General features: G+C 40.6%; 1 long non-coding RNA gene across 1 annotated transcript in view; it reads left to right on the forward strand.

Annotated features, from left to right (window-relative positions):
* The window catches only part of LOC147995587 (uncharacterized), a 153,429-nt gene that overhangs the window by 74,946 nt on the left and 58,218 nt on the right, over positions 1–20,265 (forward strand). The window contains exon 2 of the long non-coding RNA XR_015684956.1: positions 9,649–9,757. This is a non-coding gene — a long non-coding RNA (uncharacterized LOC147995587). The remainder of the gene's footprint in view (positions 1–9,648; positions 9,758–20,265) is intronic.

Genomic DNA, 20,265 nt, shown 5'->3' on the forward strand with positions numbered 1-20,265 from the left:
ATGAGCAATAAGTGAGATTATGCACATAAAATGCCCAGCACAGTGCCTGGCAAAGAACACAGAATGAATGTAAGTTCCCTCTCAGTTTCTGGTCGCTAAATTGACTCTGAAATCATCAGCATAATGACTTTTCTTGGGTCATTTAGTCCACTTGCAAAAGCTGTGGCAGTTCCTCCAAGCCTCCTTACACAGTGGGAAAAGCACCGTGTGATATAATTTTATTCGTTATTCTCAGCTACTGGTCTTTGGAAAGTTGGGGGAAAATGCTGTATGTTTTTGTTGAAATTTCCAATAAACAGAAATGCAATTTTCCACTGGTAACAGTGGAAGGCTCAGCCACTCCCAGATTATGTTTTGCCCAAGTATTGATTCTTTCCTAATGGCTCTGGAAGCGATAGCTGTTTATCTATTTTTCATTGAGATCAAAAGCTCTTTTGCTTCAGGGGTGACCATAGCTCCAACAGATTAAAATTTCAGACCTTAAAATAGGAATCCCGAGATCACAAGGCCATGGAGTGCCAAGAAACTTGACTAACTTTCAGGCTTTGCTTTCAGGACCCAAACTTGACCTTTAGATTCACTGCTCCTCACTTTACCAAACGTCAGCTCAGACATATTGAAAACTGCAGCATAAACAATGCTTCAGTGAACCTCCCTAAGTCTTTAAGATTGATCATTCATCAGCACGTACTGGCTCTCTGCCCTGGTGGTCTTACCATGGGTTACAAGTGACTAAGCTCAGGGGATGCCCTCTCCCCAGGATAATTAGTCCTCTTTCAGCTCCAGCAAATTAGCATATGTATCTTATTGGGCCATTGAGTTGCAATGGCTATTAAGTTATAAAATAAGTAAATTATTATTGCAGGTCTGCAGCAGATCACTCTGAAGCCCCTGCTGCTTTTAGGAAGGGGACTTAAGTCATCAGGAAAGTTCAACCTTCAGTTTCAATTGGAGGACTAGTTATTATTTTTTAATTTTTGAAAATGAAAATCGCCTTATGTTTCTTTCTGATCACAAAGCTAATAAAAGTGCATGTTTAAATGTCAAAGAAGACAGAAAATCATAAAGGAGAAAGGCAGCAGTAATTAAATCCCAATACCCAGAGACAATCACCGGTAATGTTTTGCTGTGTGAGCCACACTTCCCCTTCCGCTCATTTGTATAAGTGGAACTGTTTTATGAAATTATTCAATAATTACTGAGTATACAATTTATTACCATAAGTATGGATTTTTATCATCACTGAACTAGAAACTAACTTCAAGATCAAATTAGAGAATCTACAGAAGTAAGAATAGAGGGTGGTAAACTCCAAGAAACAACAAGGCATTGGGAGCTCTGGGGGACAGAAGGCCATCCCAAGGGTGAGTGTAGGAGGTGGCTGTCTGTGGCTATGGAAACAGGGGAGGCGGGAGCTAGAGGAAATCTTTATGACTCAGCTCTTCTCTTACTTCTCCAGTGTTCTCCAGGCCTGGTTCTGCTAGTACTGGGCTGCCCTGTAAGCGAAGGTGCCGGGTCATTGCTAGGAAAATAGGCATGGGATACCATATGCTGAGTGTTTGGTCCTTCGTTCTCAACACTCTCCGCAGGACTTTGGGAACTAGTAGTTTGGAGAAATGGTTGTAAACACAGACTGACTCTGTTGGTGATTTCTTCTCTGCAACTCTTTGCCTTTTCCTTAATCCCTGCATGCTGGGACAACGAGTAACATGGTTGTTGATACTTTTCTCAGTTCACAGGATCAGAACAACTGGCTAGACCTCTAGGGAATCCCAAGCTCACAAGTGTACACTGGAGAATGCAATGCTCTCAAAAGGACATGTTACAAAGATGTTTCTTGTTCTGAGGCGGGAGTGAGAGAACATACTTAAGTACACAAAGTAGGATCTTAGCACATGGAACCAAATGAAAGCATCAAACTGGGAAAATATTATGACTGGAAAGGGGAAACTACAACTGCCTTTACAACAAAACGAAACGAAACGAAACGAAACAAAACAAAAAAAATCATCATATATGCTTATAATCCAAAGAGCTTAAGGAATGGGCAGGCAGGAGTCACAGGGGAAGTTAAGTAATGTTTTTGCTTTATATTTTTGAATATTATATTTTTGATTATAAATACTTATAATCACTGTTTACATTTTCCTTTGGTTAAGTTATCAGTGAACAGGAAATACATATCATGAATGCTATTGGTTTATTCCATCTAGACAGTCAATATTCTTTTGACGAGTGACAGCCACAGCAAGAGCTGGTGAAGATGTAAAGAAAAGAAACCTTAGTTGCTTTTGCCATTAAGGGATGTAATTGAGTCTGATATACACACAAATGTGCCATGTCGCTGTTATAGTCAAGGTCATACAGATGGCTACTGGCAAGGTTAGGACTCTAGCTCCGTTTATTTTAGCCATTGCACACTGTTCTTTCCCAGGTATAAAGAACATTGTGTGTGTGTGTGTGTGTGTGTGTGTGTGTGTGTGTGTGTGTGTGCGTGTATGTATATATGTATTATGTATGTGTGTGTGTTTGTGTGCACGCACATGCGTGTGCATGTGTGTACATGTGCACACATGTGCTTCAGGTAAGATGCACACATTTGTGCATTTCCAGGATTATGTGACCTAGAAGGAAAAGCTGAAGCATGTTTATTGCTTATTTACTAAAGAACAACTCTCCATGAAGACTCATTAGGTCTCTCAAAGTTATGGGCACCCACAAACAAAGCTACTCCATTGCAGGAATTTTTAATTCCTGGAACAGAGTCAATGTTCTAAGTGCCAATATACAATAAACGTAATCTGAGTCTAAAGTCATATACAACTTAGCTTCAAAACATTAATAAACAGAGTCTTCATAACAATTTTTACAGACCAATGATGGCTGGTCTTTTTATTCTTGATAATTTACTTCTATTTGAAGATGATGGCTTTGTAGCTTGAGATTAGGGAAAGCTTGGAATTACTGGTCCCTTCTGCTTTCTTTTCTGTCCATTTATGTTTACATTTTCCTCCTTTCACAGTATCACTAGACCTGTTCTTCAAACTCTCCTAGATATCCAAGAGTATCTGACATACATTTTTTTAATCAATGGCAAACTAATTTTACTTAACATGTGGCATCATATAAGACACACATTTTGTGCTCTGCTCCCAGACCCGGTGAGAGAGAGACCCAACCGCCTGGTCAGGTGGGCACTCCTGAGGCTGCAGAGCGGAAGAGACCACCAACACTGCTCACCCCTGCCCACATCCCTGGCCCAAGAGGAAACTGTATAAGGCCTCTGGGCTCCCGTGGGGGAGGGCCCAGGAGTGGCAGGACACCTGCCAGAGACACCTCCGGAACCTGAAAGAAACAGACCGGATAAACAGTTCTCTGCACCCAAATCCCGTGGGAGGGAGAGCTAAACCTTCAGAGAGGCAGACAAGCCTGGGAAACCAGAAGAGACTGCTCCCTGCACACACATCTCGGACGCCAGAGGAAAAAGCCAAAGACCATCTGGAACCCTGGTGCACTGAAGCTCCCGGAAGGGGCGGCACAGGTCTTCCTGGTTGCTGCCGCTGCAGAGAGCCCGTGGGCAGCACCCCACGAGCGAACCTGAGCCTCGGGACCACAGGTAAGACCAAATTTTCTGCTGCAAGAAAGCTGCCTGGTGAACTCAAGACACAGGCCCACAGGAACAGCTGAAGACCTGTAGAGAGGAAAAACTACACGCCCGAAAGCAGAACACACTGTCCCCATAACTGACTGAAAGAGAGGAAAACAGGTCTACAGCACTCCTGACACACAGGCTTATAGGACAGTCTAGCCACTGTCAGAAATAGCAGAACAAAGTAACGCTAGAGATAATCTGATGGCGAGAGGCAAGCGCAGGAACCCAAGCAACAGAAACCAAGACTACATGCCATCATCGGAGCCCAATTCTCCCACCAAAACAAACATGGAATATCCAAACACACCAGAAAAGCAAGATCTAGTTTCAAAATCATATTTGATCATGATGCTGGAGGACTTCAAGAAAGACATGAACACACTTAGGGAAACACAGGAAAACATTAATAAACAAGTAGAAGCTTACAGAGAGGAATCGCAAAAATCCCTGAAAGAATTCCAGGAAAACACAATCAAACAGTTGAAGGAATTAAAAATGGAAATAGAAGCAATCAAGAAAGAACACATGGAAACAACCCTGGATATAGAAAACCAAAAGAAGAGACAAGGAGCTGTAGATACAAGCTTCACCAACAGAATACAAGAGAAGGAAGAGAGAATCTCAGGAACAGAAGATTCCATAGAAATCATTGACTCAACTGTCAAAGATAATGTAAAGCAGAAAAAGCTACTGGTCCAAAACATACAGGAAATCCAGGACTCAATGAGAAGATCAAACCTAAGGATAATAGGTATAGAAGAGAGTGAAGACTCCCAGCTCAAAGGACCAGTAAATATCTTCAACAAAATCATAGAAGAAAACTTCCCTAACCTAAAAAAAGAGATACCCATAGACATACAAGAAGCCTACAGAACTCCAAATAGATTGGACCAGAAAAGAAACACCTCCCGTCACATAATTGTCAAAACACCAAACGCACAAAATAAAGAAAGAATATTAAAAGCAGTAAGGGAAAAAGGTCAAGTAACATATAAAGGCAGACCTATCAGAATCACACCAGACTTCTCGCCAGAAACTATGAAGGCCAGAAGATCCTGGACTGATGTCATACAGACCCTAAGAGAACACAAATGCCAGCCCAGGTTACTGTATCCAGCAAAACTCTCAATTAACATTGATGGAGAAACCAAGATATTCTATGACAAAACCAAATTTACACAATATCTTTCTACAAATCCAGCACTACAAAGGATAATAAATGGTAAAGCCCAACATAAGGAGGCAAGCTATACCCTAGAAGAAGCAAGAAACTAATCGTCTTGGCAACAAAACAAAGAGAATGAAAGCACACAAACATAACCTCACATCCAAATATGAATATAAAGGGAAACAATAATCACTATTCCTTAATATCTCTCAATATCAATGGCCTCAACTCCCCAATAAAAAGACATAGATTAACAAACTGGATACGCAACGAGGACCCTGCATTCTGCTGCCTACAGGAAACACACCTCAGAGACAAAGACAGACATTACCTCAGAGTGAAAGGCTGGAAAACAACTTTCCAAGCAAATGGTCAGAAGAAGCAAGCTGGAGTAGCCATTCTAATATCAAATAAAATCAATTTCCAACTAAAAGTCATCAAAAAAGATAAGGAAGGACACTTCATATTCATCAAAGGAAAAATCCACCAAGATGAACTCTCAATCCTAAATATCTATGCCCCAAATACAAGGGCACCTACATACGTAAAAGAAACCTTACTAAAGCTCAAAACACACATTGCACCTCACACAATAATAGTGGGAGATTTCAACACCCCACTCTCTTCAATGGACAGATCATGGAAACAGAAATTAAACAGTGATGTCGACAGACTAAGAGAAGTCATGAGCCAAATGGACTTAACGGATATTTATAGAACATTCTATCCTAAAGCAAAAGGATATACCTTCTTCTCAGCTCCTCATGGTACTTTCTCCAAAATTGACCATCTAATTGGTCAAAAAACAGGTCTCAACAGGTACAGAAAGATAGAAATAATCCCATGCGTGCTATCGGACCACCACGGCCTAAAACTGGTCTTCAATAACAATAAGGGAAGAATGCCCACATATATGTGGAAATTGAACAATGCTCTACTCAATGATAACCTGGTCAAGGAAGAAATAAAGAAAGAAATTAAAAACTTTTTAGAATTTAATGAAAATGAAGATACAACATACTCAAACTTATGGGACACAATGAAAGCTGTGCTAAGAGGAAAACTCATAGCGCTGAGTGCCTGCAGAAAGAAACAGGAAAGAGCATATGTCAGCAGCTTGACAGCACACCTAAAAGCTCTAGAACAAAAAGAAGCAAATACACCCAGGAGGAGTAGAAGGCAGGAAATAATCAAACTCAGAGCTGAAATCAACCAAGTAGAAACAAAAAGGACCATAGAAAGAATCAACAGAACCAAAAGTTGGTTCTTTGAGAAAATCAACAAGATAGATAAACCCTTAGCCAGACTAACGAGAGGACACAGAGAGTGTGTCCAAATTAACAAAATCAGAAATGAAAAGGGAGACATAACTACAGATTCGGAGGAAATTCAAAAAATCATCAGATCTTACTATAAAAACCTATATTCAACAAAATTTGAAAATCTTCAGGAAATGGACAATTTCCTAGACAGATACCAGGTATCGAAGTTAAATCAGGAACAGATAAACCAGTTAAACAACCCCATAACTCCTAAGGAAATGGAAGCAGTCATTAAAGCTCTCCCAACCAAAAAGAGCCCAGGTCCAGACGGGTTTAGTGCAGAATTCTATCAAACCTTCATAGAAGACCTCATACCAATATTATCCAAACTATTCCACAAAATTGAAACAGATGGAGCCCTACCGAATTCCTTCTACGAAGCCACAATTACTCTTATACCTAAACCACACAAAGACACAACAAAGAAAGAGAACTTCAGACCAATTTCCCTTATGAATATCGACGCAAAAATACTCAATAAAATTCTGGCAAACCGAATTCAAGAGCACATCAAAACAATCATCCACCATGATCAAGTAGGCTTCATCCCAGGCATGCAGGGATGGTTTAATATACGGAAAACCATCAACGTGATCCATTATATAAACAAACTGAAAGAACAGAACCACATGATCATTTCATTATATGCTGAGAAAGCATTTGACAAAATTCAACACCCCTTCATGATAAAAGTCCTGGAAAGAATAGGAATTCAAGGCCCATACCTAAACATAGTAAAAGCCATATACAGCAAACCAGTTGCTAACATTAAACTAAATGGAGAGAAACTTGAAGCAATCCCACTAAAATAAGGGACTAGACAAGGCTGCCCACTCTCTCCCTACTTATTCAATATAGTTCTTGAAGTTCTAGCCAGAGCAATCAGACAACAAAAGGAGATCAAAGGGATACAGATCGGAAAAGAAGAGGTCAAAATATCACTATTTGCAGATGACATGATAGTATATTTAAGTGATCCCAAAAGTTCCACCAGAGAACTACTAAAGCTGATAAACAACTTCAGCAAAGTGGCTGGGTATAAAATTAACTCAAATAAATCAGTTGCCTTCCTCTATACAAAAGAGAAACAAGCCGAGAAAGAAATTAGGGAAACGACACCCTTCATAATAGACCCAAATAATATAAAGTACCTCGGTGTGACTTTAACCAAGCAAGTAAAAGATCTGTACAATAAGAACTTCAAGACACTGAAGAAAGAAATTGAAGAAGACCTCAGAAGATGGAAAGATCTCCCATGCTCATGGATTGGCAGGATTAATATAGTAAAAATGGCCATTTTACCAAAAGCAATCTACAGATTCAATGCAATCCCCATCAAAATACCAATCCAATTCTTCAAAGAGTTAGACAGAACAATTTGCAAATTCATCTGGAATAACAAAAATCCCAGGATAGCTAAAACTATCCTCAACAATAAAAGGACTTCAGGGGGAATCACTATCCCTGAACTCAAGCAGTATTACAGAGCAATAGTGATAAAAACTGCATGGTATTGGTACAGAGACAGACAGATAGACCAATGGAATAGAATTGAAGACCCAGAAATGAACCCACACACCTATGGTCACTTGATTTTTGACAAAGGAGCCAAAACCATCCAATGGAAAAAAGATAGCATTTTCAGCAAATGGTGCTGGTTCAACTGGAGGGCAACATGTAGAAGAATGCAGATCGATCCATGCTTATCACCCTGTACAAAGCTTAAGTCCAAGTGGATCAAGGACCTCCACATCAAACCAGACACACTCAAACTAATAGAAGAAAAACTAGGGAAGCATCTGGAACACATGGGCACTGGAAAAAATTTCCTGAACAAAACACCAATGGCCTATGCTCTAAGATGAAGAATCGACAAATGGGATCTCATAAAACTGCAAAGCTTCTGTAAGGCAAAGGACACTGTGGTTAGGACAAAACGGCAACCAACAGATTGGGAAAAGATCTTTACCAATCCTACAACAGATAGAGGCCTTATATCCAAAATATACAAAGAACTCAAGAAGTTAGACCGCAGGGAAACAAATAACCCTATTAAAAAATGGGGTTCAGAGCTAAACAAAGAATTCACAGCTGAGGAATGCCGAATGGCTGAGAAACACCTAAAGAAATGTTTAACATCTTTAGTCATAAGGGAAATGCAAATCAAAACAACCCTGAGATTTCACCTCACACCAGTGAGAATGGCTAAGATCAAGAACTCAGGTGACAGCAACTGCTGGCAAGGATACGGAGAAAGAGGAACACTCCTCCATTGTTGGTGGGATTGCAGACTGGTACAACCATTCTGGAAATCAGTCTGGAGGTTCCTCAGAAAATTGGACATTGAACTGCCTGAGGATCCAGCTATACCTCTCTTGGGCATATACCCAAAAGATGCCTCAACATATAAAAGAGACACGTGCTCCACTATGTTCATCGCAGCCTTATTTATAATAGCCAGAAAATGGAAAGAACCCAGATGCCCTTCAACAGGGGAATGGATACAGAAAATGAGGTACATCTACACAATGGAATATTACTCAGCTATCAAAAACAACGACTTTATGAAATTCGTAGGCAAATGGTTGGAACTGGAAAATATCATCCTGAGTGAGCTAACCCAATCACAGAAAGACATGCATGGTATGCACTCATTGATAAGTGGCTATTAGCCCAAATGCTTGAATTACCCTAGATCCCTAGAACAAACGAAACTCAAGACAGATGATCAAAATGTGAATGCTTCACTCCTTCTTTAAATGAGGAAAAAGAATACCCTTGGCAGGGAAGGGAGAGGCAAAGATTAAAACAGAGACTGAAGGAACACCCATTCAGAGCCTGCCCCACATGTGGCCCATACATATACAGCCACCCAATTAGACAAGATGGATGAAGCAAAGAAGTGCAGACCGACAGGAGCCGGATGTAGATCGCTCCTGAGAGACACAGCCAGAATACAGCAAATACAGAGGCGAATGCCAGCAGCAAACCACTGAACTGAGAATAGGTCCCCTATTGAAGGAATCAGAGAAAGAACTGGAAGAGCTTGAAGGGGCTCGAGACCCCAAAAGTACAACAATGCCAAGCAACCAGAGCTTCCAGGGACTAAGCCACTACCTAAAGACTATACATGGACTGACCCTGGACTCTGACCCCATAGGTAGCAATGAATATCCTAGTAAGAGCACCAGTGGAAGGGGAAGCCCTGGGTCCTGCTAAGACTGAACCCCCAGTGAACTAGTCTATGGGGGGAGGGCGGCAATGGGGGGAGGGTTGGGAGGGGAATACCCATAAGGAAGGGGAGGGGAGAGGGGGATGTTTGCCCGGAAACCGGGAAAGGGAATAACACTCGAAATGTATATAAGAAATACTCAAGTTAATAAAAAAAAAAAGACACACACTTTGTAACATACTTTTATAAGTTCAAACCTTCTATGCATACTTCGGTTGAAGTTATACTTTCCCATTTACTTCCTCTGTGATTATCTTCTTTCTCTGTCTTTCAGGTGTCTTTTCAGATGCTACTGCCAACACTGTTCTGAGACTTAGTGCTCATTCACTCACGTCGTCGTCCTTGCATGGAACCGACTTATGAACTCTACAGCTCTATTCCAGGTGCTGTTAACTGCTTTTTAAAGGGGCAATGCTAGGCCAAAGCAGAATAGTGCCACTAGCTAGCTTCTGAGTATTCAACATGTGAGACTGTGGGAGACATTTCATATAACATGTGACCTATGACACATGACACCATAGCAACACAAAAGTTCGTGAACATCTCATATTGAGAAATGCATTTAGTCCATCCCCAAGAGTACTCAAACTGTTAATATTCAACATATTTTCTAAGAGTGTTTCATTCTAAGCCCAAAATCTCTTTAGAGACTCAAGCAAACTTTTCATTATGGGCTTTGCTAAAGAAAGTTATGTCCTTCCAATACACGATGGCATAGACTAAATATCAATATTCCAAAGTGGAAAAATGGGAGAACAAGAAGAGTAGAGCCAAAGCAAGATTGAATTATAGTAAGGCCACCAAGATTGAACTATAGTAAGGCCACCAATTCCATGCTTAGCCTCTGGGACATATAATGGCACAATGTCATTACCAGTAGGGCTGGCCGCCTAAATCTTCACCCAAACCATTTGCAGCAGTCAATATAAAAGAAACAGCTCTTACCTTAAAGATAGTTTATTCTGGGGCCAAGTGTAAGTGTCCATGGGCTGGGAGACATAAATTTCAGTTACCTCAAATTCCATGGTCGAATGTGGTATACTTTCATAATGATTTGTATAGTAAGAGAATAAAGAAAAACATAAAAGTGAAATATTTCCAAGCACATTGGTGAATACATTAGGCAGATGGTTAGAGTAACGTGAAGGAAACTGTGCTATAGGCTTAAGATGCTATCTGGTATTATCTTTAGTTTTGGGGCTGGTGATAACCAAGGGTTTGCTCATGTACTCCAATTGATTTACCTAGTGGCCTGTCATTTGAAGGGACATTCATGGAGCAAAATATCCCAAAAGAATTTGAAATTTGTCTCTGTTTCTATACTGCTCCAATCTCCATAACCAGCCTTAGTCTCCTTATGTACTGAATTGATATGTACTTCACATGGTCCCATAACTTCTCTCTGAGGCTGGATCTTCTCATGGTCTTTGGTTCCCCCTGGCAGATGTTTCATGCTCCCGGTATCTCTAGTGTCCTGGGTCTCTACTCTAGCTTAGAGTTTCTTTCACACATTCCCTCTCAGAGGTTACCAAAAGGAGCTCTGAGCCTGTCACTCATTGCCTGACATCCCTAGTCTTTTGAAATCAGCATAGAAGCTTTCATGATCTCTCAACCCTTTCAACCATTACATTCAACATTGCTGGTAGGCTAGCATCACACAAACAATGGTGAGGTCTGTTAACAACTTGGTCAGGAGCTGAGCCCCGAAGCAATCCTCCTGCGTCAGCTGCTCAGGCACTGGATTGCAGGGAGAGCCTATTTTGCCTTCTCTACTTAATAGATTTCATTATGAAAAATTTCAAACATCTCTATTCCCCATAGAGAAGTATTATAATGAGTTCTTGTGTACTACTTTTATATGTGTGATCACTCTTACGTTATCTGCATTCTTAGGTGAAGATGTATGTTCTTTTATCAGAGGTAATTTTAGTGTATTTTTGAAGCCCTATTATCGTCCTGGTGATCTGGATAAAAGTGTTGTTCTGTAGTGACATCTAGTTTCATATGTCTGGTTCATTTTACTTCCGCACTTGAAACATAAATGAAATAAAAATTTACTCACTGAGCTTAATTGGAAGAGGTTGAAATCTAATTTAATAGAAATTCATCAGCCATTTAAAGACAATTTCGTTTTGTTGTTTTTAAAGATGTACAATAACTTAAATTAAACTAGCTATTGGAAAGCCAACATTTTGGGGATCTGTTTTTATAACTGTAGAGATATTTAGGAGGCTGGCTTAGCCACCTATAAGTATATGGGTTGTTAAAAGCACACTGTTCTTAACTAGGTGTTATTTTGCTTTACAATTTACACTGTGACTAAATTAACTCACCTCAGATTGTCAGAAGAACTGGGTGAATATAGCTTGAGAGGAAGCTACCTTTCATTTACTCAACATCTATGTACACATATAAAAATTTTTACCAACTTAATGTCTGCATGTGTTAGTACTCAACACTATCTCATTCAAATTTTTACTGTAGTCTTTATTATTTTGAATTTTCAACAAGGTAAATCAAACTCATAGAGGTTAACTAATTTGACCCAGCTTATCTAGGTAAGAACAGACAAAACTAGAATTTGTACCAGTTTTTGGTAACATAAAAAACAATGGCTTCCCTTGCCTTGTTCAACCTAATACTAGAGGAAGCCTCACAGTGGCTGGCTATGACTAGATGCAGTGAGAACTCAGAGTTTAAGGACAAAGTGCTATGGAACCACAGAGAAAGTCAGAGTAAGGTCCCTTTAAAGGCAGGGAGTGGTGCATGGGATCCCTGGAACCCCATTGTCTAGCTCTGGCCTTGATCAATGGGCTGGAGTAGCCTTGTAGGACCCCAAGAGTGTCTTGTTCTCCAACCAGTGGAAAACTTCAGGGGCCCTAAAACAAACCAACATGGAACCCTGCCTGACCATCCGTCTTAGTTGGATCCACCTGTCTCGAGGCTAGTCTGCCTGGGACAGCCCGCATAGTGTCTGGCCCATGGCCCAGCTCACCTTCCTGAGAAGTCCTGCTGCCATCAGGATTATCCAGCCGATATCAGGGAAATCCATGTGCCTAAAGGACAGCATAAGAACACAATCAACAAGACCCACGGCAATATGGTACCATTAGAGCCCAGCTATTATTGTGCTCCAACTAACCCTAGATAAACTAATGAAACTGAAACACAAGAAGAGCATCTTAAATCTTATCTTAAAAAAAAGATGATAGAGGCCTTTAAAGAGGTCACAAATGAATCCTTTAAGTAAATACAGGAAAACACATGCAAATAGGTAGAGACATTAAAAGAAGAAGCAAATAAATATAAAGAAATACATAAAAACACAGTCAAACAGGCAAAGGATATGAAAAAAAACTGTCCAAGACCTGAAAAGAAAAATGGAAGCAATAAAACACAAACTGAGGCAATCCTGGAGATGAAAAACCTAGGAAAGAGAACAAAAACTACAGAGCTAGGCATCATCAGCAGAATATAGGAGATGAAAGAGAGAATCTCAGGTATAGGAAATATGATAGAAGAAATCAATATATCAGCCAAAGAAATTCAAAATCTAAAAACTCTGTGACATAAACTTTCAAGAAATCTAGGACACTGAAAAGACCAAACTTAAGAATAACATGAAGAGAAGAGAGTAAAGGTTCCCAGCTCAAAAGCCCAGAAGACATCTTCAACAAAATCATAGAAGAAAATTTCCCTAACCTAAACAAAGATGCCTATAAAGGTACAAAAAGCTTACAGAACACCAAACAGATTGGACCAGAAAAGAAAATCCTCCCTATCACATAATAATCAGAATACTAAATATACAGAGCAAAGAAAGAATTTTAAAAGTAGAAAGGGAAAAAGACCAAGTAACACATAAAGTCAGACCTGTCAGAATTACACCTGATTTTTCATCTGAGACTCTAAAAGCTAGAAGGGCCTGGGCAGAGGTCTTGCAGACCACAACAGACACAGATGTCAGTCCAGACTATTACACCCAGAAAAACTATCAATCACCATAGATGGAGAAACCAAGATACTCTATGACAAACCCTAACAATATCTTTCCACTAACTCACCCCTACAGAGGATACTAGAAGGAAAACTACAACCCAATGAAGCTTACTGTATTCACAAAAACACAAGAAATAAATAATTTCATGCCATTAAGACCAATAGAGGGAAACATACACACACACACGCACACACACATACACACACACACACACACACACACACACCACCACCACCACCACCAACATCAAAATAACAGGAAGTAGCAATCATTAATATCTCTTAGTAGCAATAGACTCAATTCTATAGTAAAAGGACACAGTCTAACAGAATGAATACAAAAACAGAATCCATCATTTTGCTCTATGCCCAATAAGGGGGATATGGAACCTGGAAGGGGGTGGGGGACCACTATGGAAGAGGTAGGGGAAGGATTGGAGTCCCTCAATGAGATAGCAACCCCACAGAAAGACCAACAGTGTTAACTAACCTGGACTCCTTACAGCTCTTAGAGACTGAGCCACCATGGACCAAAGTGCCAGGCACATATGTAGCAGAGGGCTCCCTTGTCTGGTCTCAGTGGGAGAGGATGTGCTTAATCCTGTAGAGATTACCAGAGTGGAGGAATACCAGGGGTGGGGGTGGGGCTGCCCTCTCAGAGGTGAATGCATGGAAGAACTCTGCATTGGGGACCTGGAGGGGGCAGCATTTGGGATGTAAATAGAAGGACTTCAGGGGGAATCACTATCCCTGAACTCAAGCAGTATTACAGAGCAATAGTGATAAAAACTGCATGGTATTGGTACAGAGACAGACAGATAGACCAATGGAACAGAATTGAAGACCCAGAAATGAACCCACACACCTATGGGCACTTGATTTTTGACAAAGGAGCCAAAACCATTCAATGGAAAAAAGATAGCATTTTCAGCAAATGCTGCTGGTTCAACTGGAGGGCAACATGTAGAAGAATGCAGATCGATCCATGCTTATCACCCTGTACAAAGCTTAAGTCCAAGTGGATCAAGGACCTCCACATCAAACCAGACACACTCAAACTAATAGAAGAAAAACTAGGGAAGCATCTGGAACACATGGGCACTGGAAAAAATTTCCTGAACAAAACACCAATGGCTTATGCTCTAAGATCAAGAATCGACAAATGGGATCTCATGAAACTGCAAAGCTTCTGTAAGGCAAAGGACACTGTGGTTAGGACAAAACGGCAACCAACAGATTGGGAAAAGATCTTTACCAATCCTACAACGGATAGAGGCCTTATATCCAAAATATACAAAGAACTCAAGAAGTTAGACCACAGGGAGACAAATAACCCTATTAAAAAATGGGGTTCAGAGCTAAACAAAGAATTCACAGCTGAGGAATGCCGAATGGCTGAGAAACACCTAAAGAAATGTTCAACATCTTTAGTCATAAGGGAAATGCAAATCAAAACAACCCTGAGATTTCACCTCACAGCAGTGAGAATGGCTAAGATCAAGAACTCAGGTGACAGCAACTGCTGGCAAGGATATGGAGAAAGAGGAACACTCCTCCATTGTTGGTGGGATTGCAGACTGGTACAACCATTCTGGAAATCAGTCTGGAGGTTCCTCAGAAAATTGGACATTGAACTGCCTGAGGATCCAGCTATACCTCTCTTGGGCATATACCCAAAAGATGCCCCAACATATAAAAAAGATACGTGCTCCACTATGTTCATCGCAGCCTTATTTATAATAGCCAGAATCTGGAAAGAACCCAGATGCCCTTCAACAGGGGAATGGATACAGAAAATGTGGTACATCTACACAATGGAATATTACTCAGCTATCAAAAACAACAAGTTTATGAAATTAGTAGGCAAATGGTTGGAACTGGAAAATATCATCCTGAGTGAGCTAACCCAATCACAGAAAGACATGCATGGTATGCACTCATTGATAAGTGGCTATTAGCCCAAATGCTTGAATTACCCTAGATGCCTAGAACAAACGAAACTCAAGACGGATGATCAAAATGTGAATGCTTCACTCCTTCTTCAAAAGGGGAACAAGAATACCCTTGGCAGGGAATAGAGAGGCAAAGATTAAAACAGACACAGAAGGAACACCCATTCAGAGCCTGCCCCACATGTGGCCCATACATATACAGCCACCCAATTAGACAAGATGGGTGAAGCAAAGAAGTGCAGACCGACAGGAGCCGGATGTAGATCTCTCCTGAGATACACAGCCAGAATACAGCAAATACAGAAGCGAATGCCAGCAGCAAACCACTGAACTGAGAATAGGACCCCCATTGAAGGAATCAGAGAAAGAACTGGAAGAGCTTGAAGGGGCTCGAGACCCCTTATGAACAACAATGCCAAGCAACCAGAGCTTCCAGGGACAAAGCCACTACCTAAAGACTATACATGGACTGACCCTGGACTCTGACCTCATAGGAAGCAATGAATATCCTAGTAAGAGCATCAGTGGAAGGGGAAGCCCTGGGTCCTGCTAAGACTGAACCCTCAGTGAACTAGATTGTTGGGGGGAGGGCGGCAATGGGGGGTGATGGGGAGGGGAACACCCATAAAGAAGGGGATGGGGAGGGATTAGGGGGATTTTTGCCCGGAAACAGGGAAAGGGAATAACACTCGAAATGTAAATAAGAAATACTCAAGTTAATAAAAAAATAAATAAATAAATAGAAAAATAAATACATAAATAAATTAATTAATAAAATATAGTATTCTTTTATTTTTCTTTTTTTTCGGAGCTGGGGACCGAACCCAGGGCCTTCCGCTTGCTAGGCAAGCGCTCTATCACTGAGCTAAATCCCCAACCCCAATAAAATATACTATTAACAGAATCTAGGGGTGCTTCCAATGTTTCCTAGAGAGGATGATGAGGCTTGAAAAGTGAGAGGTCTCTCACAAAGTAGGCCAGGTTGACTGGCCCAAAAGCCCCAGTGATCTGATTATTTCTGTCTGGCCACCACTGAGGTTCCAGCTCTATGTCTGGTATTTTAAACATGGGTTCTCGGACTTGAAAACCCCTTATAAAATTAGTTATTTTCACAACCCCACTTCCTAATCTTTCTCCCCATAATTTATTTATTTTTATTCCCTTTACATCCTGATCACAACTCCCATTTCCTCCTTTCCTCCCAGTCCATATAAATCCCCCTATTTCCCCTTTCCTTTCTACTCAGAAAAGGGGGAGCTATCTTTGAGTATCGCCCCACCCTGGGTCATCTAGTCCCAGCAGGACTAGTTATATCCTCTCCCACTGAGACCCATCAGGTAGTCCAAGTAGGGGGAAGGGGATCCAATGGCAGGGAACAGAGACCAAGACAGACCACTCTACTTGTCAGTGGACTCACATGAAGAGCAAGCCAGGCATTTGCTACAAATGTGTAGGGGGCCTAGGTCCAGCCCCTGCATGCCCCCTGGTTGGTGGCCCAGTCTATATGAGCCCCAATGGGCCCAGGTTAGTTATTTTGTAGGTCTTCTTGTGGTGTCCTTGACCTCTCCTGCTTGCCTAATTCTATCCTCCACTCTACTACACTATATCCTGAGCTCTGCCTTATGTTTGACTGTGGATCTCTGCATTAGCTTCAGACTACTGCTGGTTGAAACTTCTCAGGATATAGTTATGTTAGATTTCTGTCTGCAAGCATACCAGAGTATCGTTGATACTGTCAAGGATTGGCTGTCTCACAGGGGATGGGTCTCAAGTTGGGGCAGTGGTTGGTTGGCTGTTCAACCTCTACATGCCCTGCTTGAAGAAATCTCACTTAGGGTACCCCCATGGACACTCTGTATCTTCCCTCCTACAGGCCTCCAGATACTTATTAGAGATGCCCCCTACTGATATCTATTTCCATTCCCAGCACTATCTCCCTCCCCTGCTCCTGACACCTGATCACTATGCCCTTCACAGTTCCTAATCTTAAAAAAATAATTAAAGTACTCCACACCCCACCTCTCTGCCCACTTCATCAGACCTGTGGATCTTGAACCATACAGGTAAGGTTTCCTTCCCCTACCTATCTTCCCTGCTTACTGAGTCCTTTGGAGCAAGCCTAGCTGCCTTGAGCAGCCTGTTATCCCAGAGAGACCTCTGTTCTCCTCCCCACAACTCTTCACCTACCTTCAGCAGATCTATGGATCCAGAACCATACAGCCTAAGGATATCCATCAGAGACCTGCCACATCAGACCATCAAGGTCAACTCCCATCAAATACCTACTACAACAGGAACATCTAAAGACCAAAGCCATCCAGATGACTAAAGGCCCTCGAGAGAACATAATCAACAAAAACCAGGGCAATATAACATTTTCAGAGCACAGCTACCCCACTACAGCAAGCCCTGGAAATCCTAACACAATCAAAGCACAAGAAAATGGCCTTAAATTCAATCTTATAAAGATAATAGAAGTCTTTAAGGAAGTGAATGAATCCCTTAAGGAAATACAGGAAAATACAACAGGTAAAGTTCTTTAAAGAGGAAACTAATTTTTTAAAAGATATACAGGAAAATACAATTAAAGAATTGAAGGAAATTAATAAACTGTGCAAGACCTGAAAGTGGAAATAGAAGCAATAAAGAAGAACTAGAGAGGGGGCTGTCCCAAAAGCTGTTACCTGTACATAGGATATGTTCTTCTACCTGCTCACAGAAACTTGATGTGCCAGTGTAGGGGGATAACCAGGGGCATTCTCTCTCAGAGGGAAGGGGTTGGAGAGAAGGATTTTGGAATAGGGTGACAAGGAATGGTTCAGTGAATGAGATGTATAGTGAATAATAATAATAAGATTTAATTAAAATATAATTACTTAATTTATCTTCTTTTCTTTTTTCTTTTCTTCAACCCTTCCATGTTATTCCCCTCATTCCTTCTCAAATTCATTGCTTCCTTTTCTTTAATTCTTAATGTTACACACACACACACACACACACACACACACACACACACACACACACACAGAGTATTTAAATAAAACCTGCTGTTTGAGTCTGTTTAGTGTTGCTTGTATGTTCTGCTTTCCGGGTTATCCACTTGGTATTTATAGCCAATTAGGGTACTCATCCCCAGGGAAGACCAATTCTCCTTCTGTTAGCCTACAGTTCTTTAATGGCGGCTACCATAGGAGTTACTCCTTCCATTATAGCATGCCTATTAGTATTATTGCTTGAGTTTTAAAGTGACTGTAGCTTCCCTGTCGTTTCTGGGAGACACAACCTCATATCAGACTTCTGGTTCAACATCTTTTCAAAGCTTTCCACTTCTTCAATGTCCCCCAAGCCTTGGGTGTAGGAGGTGTTTTGTGGATCTATCTCTGGGGCTGGGTAACCCACATTAAGTTGTTCTCTGTTTTGACTGGTGTCGGGATCTATCATAGTCTCCATGTGCTGCAAAGAGATGTTTCTTTGATAGGGGTGAGTAAAAAGATAAGTATTTAGAATGTAGTCTGCAACTATACTGATATAGTAAAGTGGTAATTGTGGTTCTTCTCTAAGATTCATAACCTCACTAGTCCTTGGTAGTTGGTTAGGTTTCCAATAACAGCATCATTTGTCTCTTGTTGATCAGGTCTTAAGTTCATTAGATAGCTGTTGGTTACCACCAAGATACGAGTGCCATTAGTGCATCTTTAGGAGCATCTTACAGAATGTCAGAGCTAGATAAAACCATCGATCACTTTCCCTCTTTGGCAGCTTACAAAGCACCTCTGGTACTGTGAAACTAGTCCTCAGGGACAATCCTCCCAGGTCAGATCTACTTCATATCTTCTGAATCCTGTGTCCGAATTACACAGTATCTTTAGCAATATTCAACCTCTGGGAGGAAAACAAAGTCAATAGCAGTAGCCGCTATTGTTTTGGGAGCCTCTTGGACTTCCCTGATGAATAGCTGGAAAAGAAGATATTGATGCCTGGTTATTAGATGGTCTACAGTTTTTGAGGGGGTAGGGGGCATTATCAGTTCAAGTAGCATAAATATTAAATCATTATATATACTTATAATAATTATATTAAATTTTGATTAAAAACAATGTTTTATTTTCTTATGGCATTTTAAATATTTGTGTTATTTATTCTTCCTCTCCCCCTCTCCTTCTGTATTGATCTTCATCTCACTTCCTAGTTAAAATCTCCCTCCTCAATTTTCCCATTTCTCCTTCACATCACTTAGATCTTGGTATATGCTTCTCAAAGGATTCCATACCCCATGATCCCTTTTTACTTTCCTGGCTTGTAGTCTTAATGAGGTTCTTGTCTTTCTGTCTTCTGACAAACCCCCATCACTGTCTTCAGCTTTTCCACCTCCCTTGATACCTTTCTATCATTTATTTATTCATCATTCAAGATACTGTCAAACAACACCCCACCTACGAACGCTTTCCTAAACCTACACAGGTGGAATTCTAAAAATTTCTCCTGAAATCTGAATCAGGAATAGCACATAGCTTTCGGTTTGAATGCTGATGTTAACCAATTGTGTGTGGCTCGATCTTAATGTGCTAAAGGCGTCAAATCTGAAACCTATTAGAAGTTAGCAAGCCCTTCCTGAAATGGGTAAGAGTATGGTATGTGAGCCACATGTGAAATAAGCGTACAGTAAAGAAGCTCGCCACTGCCACTCCATGACATCAGTCATGCTCATTTGTTACTTATTCATTTGATGAATAATAATTGTATAGTCAGTCTTTCATTATTATTATTCCCTTTCCCACACGATCAACCTACTGAGGAAAGAACATATTATTATTGATATGTTTTATATTATTATCAAAATAATACATTATATAAAAATATGGTACCAAGATTATTATTACCTTATCATTATTTCCTAAATTATATAAAATAACAAGTATTTAAAAAACTTAGGTATTAAA

The sequence above is a fragment of the Rattus norvegicus genome, chromosome 3, assembly GCF_021556685.1.
Source record: "Rattus norvegicus strain SHRSP/BbbUtx chromosome 3, alternate assembly SHRSP_T2T, whole genome shotgun sequence".
NCBI classification, from domain to species: domain Eukaryota; kingdom Metazoa; phylum Chordata; class Mammalia; order Rodentia; family Muridae; genus Rattus; species Rattus norvegicus.